Raw genomic sequence first — 8,040 nt, 5'->3', positions numbered from 1 at the left:
TGGACTTTCCAGTTCTTTAAATCAATCACTCCTTCTATGGCTCCTCACTTTCCTTTTGACACAACTTGATCGAGCACACTGAGAGAAAGCTTTATTGGTGCACTGAACACAGTTTCGAAAGGTATTGCTTCTCAGCTTGGTGCATGGTTGAAAGAGGAGTTTAAGAACTAAATTGCACGTTCTGGCACACTGCTAAAGCTCTTTACATCCGCCTCACAATTTCTTAAAAATACGTGACGATCTCTAGGATTTCATTCCGGTCAGCGTACACAATAGCAAAGGAAGAACAGGCTGTTTATCCACTGTATACAACTTGTGTGGCAGCTGAACAGTGTTTCACAATAAAATAGTTCTATCTTTCACACATACTGTACTGAGATGAAGTGGTTCATGTGCCTCTTAATCCTAGGTATGTTTACTTGTAAGTAAGTCCCATTGTATTCAGTGGGGCTTGAGTAGGGGTAAGTATGTATAGGATTCCAACCTTATTTTGCATTCTCATTGAACCACAGACACTGCTAAGGGTGGGCCTATGGAGGCCTAGTCCAAAAACTTCTTCTAAGTGCTCTAAGTGTGTTTCTGAGTGATAATGGATCCAGGGGAAATTCAATTGGTGTGGGTGGAAGGGTGTTTTTCCTGGTTACAGAGCCTCCAAGTCTCCCTATCTTCCAGGGACATCACTGATTTAGAGAAGCCACCCCAGTTTCTGATTTGATCCTCTTTTCCTTAGGATGTCCTTATTTTCATTGGAGAAACGTTGGAGGCTATGGAGTTATCTGACCCCCCCCCAAGCCATCTAAAGGCAATCCTGTATAGGGAAGGCTTTTTGTTTTTAATGTTTAATGTTTTATTATGTTTTTCCATATGTTGGAAGTTGCCCAGAGTGCTGGGGCAACCCTATAAGATGTGTGGGGTATCGATAGTAAAATTATCATTATGGAATGGGATATCCCTGTTTTCATCGGAGAAATGTTGGTGGGTATATGGCTACTGGGTGGGATGTTAATTTGGGGGATTTAATTAATTAATTTCAGATTACCTGATCTAGATACAATTTGGGAGGAGTAATGAATACCTAATTTTGCTCTAAATTGGTGAATGTATATTGAGAACTTGGAAAATCCTCTAAATGGGGGGGGGGGGGGGGTTTGGACCTCAGGCCCAAGTGCCAAATGCAGCCCTCAGAGTGCCTATCTGGCTCTCAGAATTCTCTCTAGCCCCCCCCCTCTAGCCACAACCCCTACAGCCCCTGTGTGTCAGTGTGTGTACAAACTAGCCTGGTGTACTGAGGTAAGAATCCACCCATTTTTGCTTCTGGCTCAGCCCAGCTCTGGCATGTTGCCACTGGAAGATTGTCCAGAAACTAAAGTGGCCATGAAATGGAAAGAGATTCCCACTCCTGAGGTACATTCTGAAATGACCTTGGCAATGAAAACCAGACAGTTGCTTGAAAGTGAAGATTATGAAGGAAGGGAATGATGCTGAGAGTTGAGGGCAAGTACAAGAAGGGGGCACGGGTCGCGTGGGGACGCGGGTGGCGCTGTGGGTTAAACCACAGAGCCTATGACTCGCCGATCAGAAGGTCGGCGGTTCGAATCCCCGCGATGGGGTGAGCTCCCGTTGCTCGGTCCCTGCTCCTGCCAACCTAGCAGTTTGAAAGCACATCAAAGTGCAAGTAGATAAATAGGTACCGCTCTGGCGGGAAGGTAAACGGCGTTTCCGTGCACTGCTCTGGTTCGCCAGAAGCGGCTTAGTCATGCTGGCTACATGACCCAGAAGCTGTACGCCGGCTCCCTCGGCCAATAAAGTGAGATGAGCGCCACAACCCCAGAGTCGGTCATGACTGGACCTAATGGTCAGGGGTCCCTTTACCTTTACCTTTACCTTTACCTTTACAAGAAGGGGGCAGTACACCGAAAAAGACAAAGTAAGAACACGCCAGCTATATTAACATTGCTCCAGATGCTGATAGCTGTGTTTTTCTAGCCTTAGAATAAGTTGTCCTTAATTAGGAGGAATTCTGACTGTATATGCAATAAACAAAGGCCAACAAACGTCCTTGCACAATTTATGTGTCCTACTAGTCTCTGCATTGTGAATAGGGCAGGTCTTCCTACCAAATTTGAAGGATGACTAGGTCATACAAAAATTGTCAATAGGCACACTGTGAGAAGCAAACATTTGAAAAAATCTGAGTAAACAGCCATTACTGATCTCTAACATGTGTGAGATGCTTGTTGCCATACCTACCCTTGCTTAATAGGTATGTCCCTGATAATAGGACACTTGATCCAATACACTGGAAAGTAACCTTTGATCTTGTCTTCTAATTGCCATGGTTAATTTATCTGACCTAGGTTTGAATACACAGATGTAGCTCCTCTGTGTGTCTAGGTTTTTTTTAATATTCCACAAAAGTATAGTTAATCAGAATTAAAGTTGTTTGAACTGTTTGTCTTGACATTTCCCAACACAAGACAGACACTGCTATAAAAATATTTTCCGGTGTGCTTTTAAAGTCTTTCATACACAGCATTTCATTGTGCTGAAAGTTCAGATCTTAAATTGTTGTCCATGGCCGCAGCCGCCACCTACACGTCTTAACTACAGGGGAGTCGGTTTAAGTTTAAGTTTCTCATTTTCCCAATTTTAAATCAAATCTCTAGACTTTACCTTAACTTTGAAAAAATAAAAAACAAATGCACCCTGGGATTGTACATAGATATCTACATATTCAAAGTGCATCTTCTTGCCATTACCTTTCCCAGTGGCCAATTAGTCCAGCATGAAGTTGGAGCTATACTGCAGCAAGTGGAAACAGCAACTATGAAAGCCAATATTCCCATTCTGAGCCTGGAAAAAGATAGAGCTGGCAACTGTGAGCTTTTCTTATTAGCTCTGACATTTGTGAAACACTTTATAATTTATAATGGGGCTTTATAATCGGCAAAATAAGAAGTAAATCTCACCATCTAGACAGAAACGTTTATAGTTTACTCTGGATTTATGAACTGTATCTTGACATTAAAATAATAATGATGATGGCAGACAATATTCCTTCTACGTTGTCCTAATTTTGATCCCTGGAAGTTTATTAGGCACAGGATTACACTAATGTGGCCAAAGTTCTTCCCCATTATTGCAGCAGTAAAAGTGGTGTGATTAGCAAACCTGGAGGAAACCTGCTTTTTCCTAGCTATTGAAGACAGTATGACATTCTCCCGTCTGGATTAACAATGGCAGCAAGAGCCCCAATAAAGACCGCCACAATCATGTCTGTTTCTGTTTGCTCCTGTCTGATGGAGTGTTTCAAATTCCTCCAGTGAAAGATCACCAAATCCATGTTTCCCCATAACTATGGAGAGAAAAAATAGTGTTATGTACATTGCTGGTAGCCTGCCCTGAAGGAAGACCTGTAGTTTAGCAGGATTCATGAATTAAGCCGGGGGCATTTTCTGAATTTGACTCTCTGGGCAGATCCACACTAGACATTTTAAGTACATCCAACACTCATTAAACGCGCAGGCCTTTCCTCAAAGAATAAGGGGAACTGGAGTTTGTTAAGAGTACTGGGAATGGTAAATCTGTGAGGGGGGGGGACTACAGTTCCTTTTTTGAGGGGGAGGGAGTTATGTTCTTTAAATGTGTGTGGAAAGCACTTTAAAATGTATGTTGCAGGTCAGTCTGAGATTTTTCCATAGATGCTCTTTTTGTCATTCCCTTCTATTCAAAACTCAGTGTCCCCTCCGATTCTAAACTCCTCAGTTCAGCAAAAACTGGAAAAAGAATGCCTCTGCATTTATGGCATTTTTATAAAGCACTGGCAAATGCCAGGTTTGATGGTGTTTGTGTAAAGGGGCGCTACGTTTGATTTCTTCTCTGAATTTGAAATTTACGAAAGATACCAGAATTAAAGCTTGTGAAAATAGTGTGTGTTTTTAGTCCCCCCCCCTGCATGTGTTATATCAAGGGTGGGAGTGTGTTGACTCACTGTCCAAGCTGCTCTTAAACATCTGTATTTCAAACCAGAGGCGATGTGGCTTATTTGTTCTCACTGAGATCTACCCAGCACCAAACAGTAAAGCTACGGCTCCTCCTCTTGAACGAGGTAATGGAAAAAATGATGTAGGAATTCTAGTGAACAAATATGTGCCCTACGACCTTAATCCCTTGGGGGGGGGGGGAAATATCTACCACTCAGAGTCAGACAAAAATAGTAAAACCTTTACATTGCTGAAGGATAACTGCACTTAGTAGCTAATTAGCTAAATCCTGTTAATATCAGGGGATTGGATAGCTGATTTAGGAAATGAATATTTTTATTTTTTACAAAAGAGCATTTATCCAGATGAGTACTAGGGCCAGGGAGTTGAATAGAGATATATTAGATCCGTATACCACCTTCAGCCAAATCCTGGATGCCAAACCAAACCAGGCTGATTTGGGTCAACCCTGGATTCGGCTGAAATGAGTTGAGCCAGCCTTAGATTGTTCCAGGCTGGAACAGAGTGAGCCAGGGCTGGGGGGGGGGGGGGGTTGCATCGCAGCCATAGCTGTCAACCTTCCCTTTTTTTGGTGGGAAATTCCCTTATTCCAGTGCCGTTTCCCGCTGCTTCCTGCTGCTATCCCGGATTGTTAGATATCCCATAGACTGTCCCTGGGACAGGTGAGGCTGCTGATCCCTTATTTTCAAATCTGAAAGTTGACAGCTATGGCTGCAGCAACAAGGAGATGGGGAGGAAATGCAGGCAGGCATCTTCCTCCTCCCTAGGGCTTCCTGGTCGCATGTTTACTCAGGGTTTTAAACCCTCACATGTACAGTAATTCAATAAAAGTAAGTTTATGAAATCAGAATTCAGTTAAAATGCCTGTTGGAATAGTTTGCAGTTTGTTGCAGGTACTGAGAGTTATTAAAAAAAAGGTAAAGGGATACCTGACCATTAGGTCCAGTTGTGGCTGACTCTGGGGTTGTGGTGCTCATCTCGCTTTATTGGCCGAGGGAGCTGGCGTACAGCTTCTGGGTCATGTGGCCAGCATGACTAAGCTGCTTCTGGCGAACCAGAGCAGCGCACGGAAACGCCGTTTACCTTCCCGCCGGAGTGGTACCTATTTCCCTCAGACAATGACAGTTACCAGAGTGGTCTTTACAATCCATCTCTCTTCCCAGGGAACTCTGGGAATTGTAGCTCTGTGAGGGGAAGAGATGTCTCCTAACAACTCTCAGCACCCTTAACAAACTACACTTCCCAGAAATCTTTGGGTGAAGCCACAACTGTTTAAAGTCAGGCATAGGCAAACTCGGTCCTCCAGATATTTTGGGACCACAACTCCCATCACCCCTAGCTAACACGACCAGTGGTCAGGGATGATGGGAGCTGTAGTCCCAAAACATCTGGAGGGCCGAGTTTGCCTATTTACAAAATTGCTATCAATGTATAGTGATTTGGCTTTATGATGTTATGAGATACTCAAATCACATTGACTAAGTGGTATCATCTGTTCAGAGTGAGGGAAAGGTTGGAGAAACTTTTAAAAAAATAAGTTTGAAAACTGAAATGTATTCAGAAGTGTCCTTGGAAAAAGAATATGCAGTGACAATTAAGTGGCCTATTTTTCATCTCTTTCCCCACAGGTAATAAAACTTTTCAATCTTAACTTTATAGTTTCTTTTAGCCGTTAATGGAAACCTTTGAGAGGGACAATTAAAGTTCATCAGTGCCCTTTCTATAGTAACTTTTCCTGCTCAGGGGAACAAAGTGCAAGTTTATTTTCTATCTACCTTGTTAAAATGTGGCATGAAGGGCACTAGTATGAAGAGAATAGCAGAATTTAGCATAGCCACTGTTTTGCGCTTGTCTCCAACTGGTGGAACTCAAGAGTGGTAAGAAAAAACAAAGTAGGTTCCAGTTCTTTCAAAGTTATAGTTCATCCTGTCCAAAAAGTTCATTTTATAAAATGAACTAGTTCAGTCCAAGTTCATCAAAATGAACTTTTTAGTTCATAAAGTTTATCCTCTGCAAAAAAAAAATCATAATGTTACAAGTTGCTGTGCTGAAGAATAGGGTCCAAAAGTAAACCAGAGGCCACACACAGGTAGCAAGCTGTTTGTCTGACAGACTGTTATCACTTAAAGCTTTCTTGAGAATTGTATTTCCATACAAGGAAAACCTACTGTGTTTAATTTTTGCCTACCACACAGCTGTTAAAGGCACAAGGCATAATTCACTTTCTTCCTGTGCCTGTTCCTGTTGAAAATGAGAGACTCTCTTCAGCAGGGAAGATGCAGGAATCGCCTCACATTCCTTCCTTCTGACTGCTTACCCACAGTGACTAAATGACCTTAGCAACAGCAATGACTCTGTATCTGCCTAATAAGCCTCAGAACATCTGGCTATCTAATTTAATTTAAACATGTCTTATTTATTTATTTATTTATTTATTTTCAAGAATGGAAAGCTAAGAGTGTGATGTGGGAAGAGAGAAGGAATGAACATGAAGCTGAACTAGAAATTATTGAATGGACTTAATTCACCTTTACTTCACCCAACAATTATGGTAACTTCTTTCAGGTGCAGTTCAATGGAACTAGTTCATTTCAAGCACCAGTAGATCTTCCTGTAAATGTCAAGTCTTGCAATGATAGGACTCATTCCTAAGTCACATTTCTATGCACATTTCTCACCATTTGGTAAGTATCTCATTAGTAAGCTCTGACAAATGTTCCGCTTTTCCACAAGGGGCATTTCATTTGCCCTTTTCCTCCTTAGAGAAATGTGTGTTTGCAGACAGCATAAAGCATCCATATGCAAATGATCTTTTTTGCAGGTGTATGAATACAGAACGGTTTGATGCCTCTCTTTCTGAAAATAGTCACATTGCCATATAATTGAAATGCAGGTCTCCTCCACAAAGTTGTTCTTTCGGTTTTTACAGACACCGAGTTACCACAACTGGGGTGTATGGAGAGGAGGAACTGCCCCACAAAAACACACCGATCCACCAAATGGGCTGAAAAGGCCTCTAGTATATAAGAGCAGTCTACGGCTGCAACCCTAACCATGTCTACTAACAAGTAAATCATTTTGAATTCAGTGGGGTTTACCCCAAGGTAAGTGGGGGGGGATGATTGCCGCCAAAGTAGGTAGTAGGTACTGCCCAAGAAAAGGAGATTCTCCAAAATAAGAAGTGAATGCAAAGAGTGGGTGGCGCTGTGGGTTAAACCACTGAGCCTAGGGCTTGCTGATCAGAAGGTCGGCAGTTCGAATCCCCACAACAGGGTGAGCTCCCGTTGCTCGGTCCCTGCTCCTGCCAACCTAGCAGTTCGAAAGCATGTCAAAATGCAAGTACGGTAGATAAATAGGTACCTCTCTGACGGGAAGGTAAACGGCATTTCCGTGCACTGCTCTGGTTGCCAGAAGCGGTTTAGTCATGCTGGCCACATGACCTGGAAAACTGTCTGCGGACAAACGTTGGCTCCCTCAGCCAGTAACGCAAGATGAGCGCCGCAACCCCAGAATCGTCCGTGACTGGACCTAATGGTCAGGGGTCCCTTTACCTTTTACTGCCCAAGAAAAGGAGATTCTCTGAAATAAGGAGTGCAAAGAGGCACTTACAGAATCTAGAAAGAACCTAGAAAGAACATTGCAAGCTACCTTGCTCTGAGTCAGGCCATTGGTCCACCTCAGTATTGTCTACACCAGGCATGGCCAAACTTGGCCCTTCAGATGTTTTGGGGACTACAACTCCCATCATCCCTAGCCAACAGGACCGGTGGTCAGGGATGATGGGAATTGTAGTCACAAAACATCTGGAGGGCCAAGTTTGGCCATGCCTGGTCTACACTCATTAGTGGCATCTCTCCTCTTCAGGCAGAGGAGTCTTTTCCAGCTCTACCTGGAGATGCCGGAGATTCAACTTGGGACCTTCTGCATGCAAGGCAGATACTCTACCTCTAAGCTCTAGCCCTCCACACAAAAGAAACAGAAACCAGGGACAAATCACATTTAACACTATGCTTGCCCAATCTGGGATGTGGATTTT

Source organism: Podarcis muralis, chromosome 6 (assembly GCF_964188315.1).
Source record: "Podarcis muralis chromosome 6, rPodMur119.hap1.1, whole genome shotgun sequence".
Taxonomy (NCBI): domain Eukaryota; kingdom Metazoa; phylum Chordata; class Lepidosauria; order Squamata; family Lacertidae; genus Podarcis; species Podarcis muralis.
The sequence above is the reverse complement of the archived record's forward strand: the minus strand, read 5'-3'. Positions refer to the sequence as shown.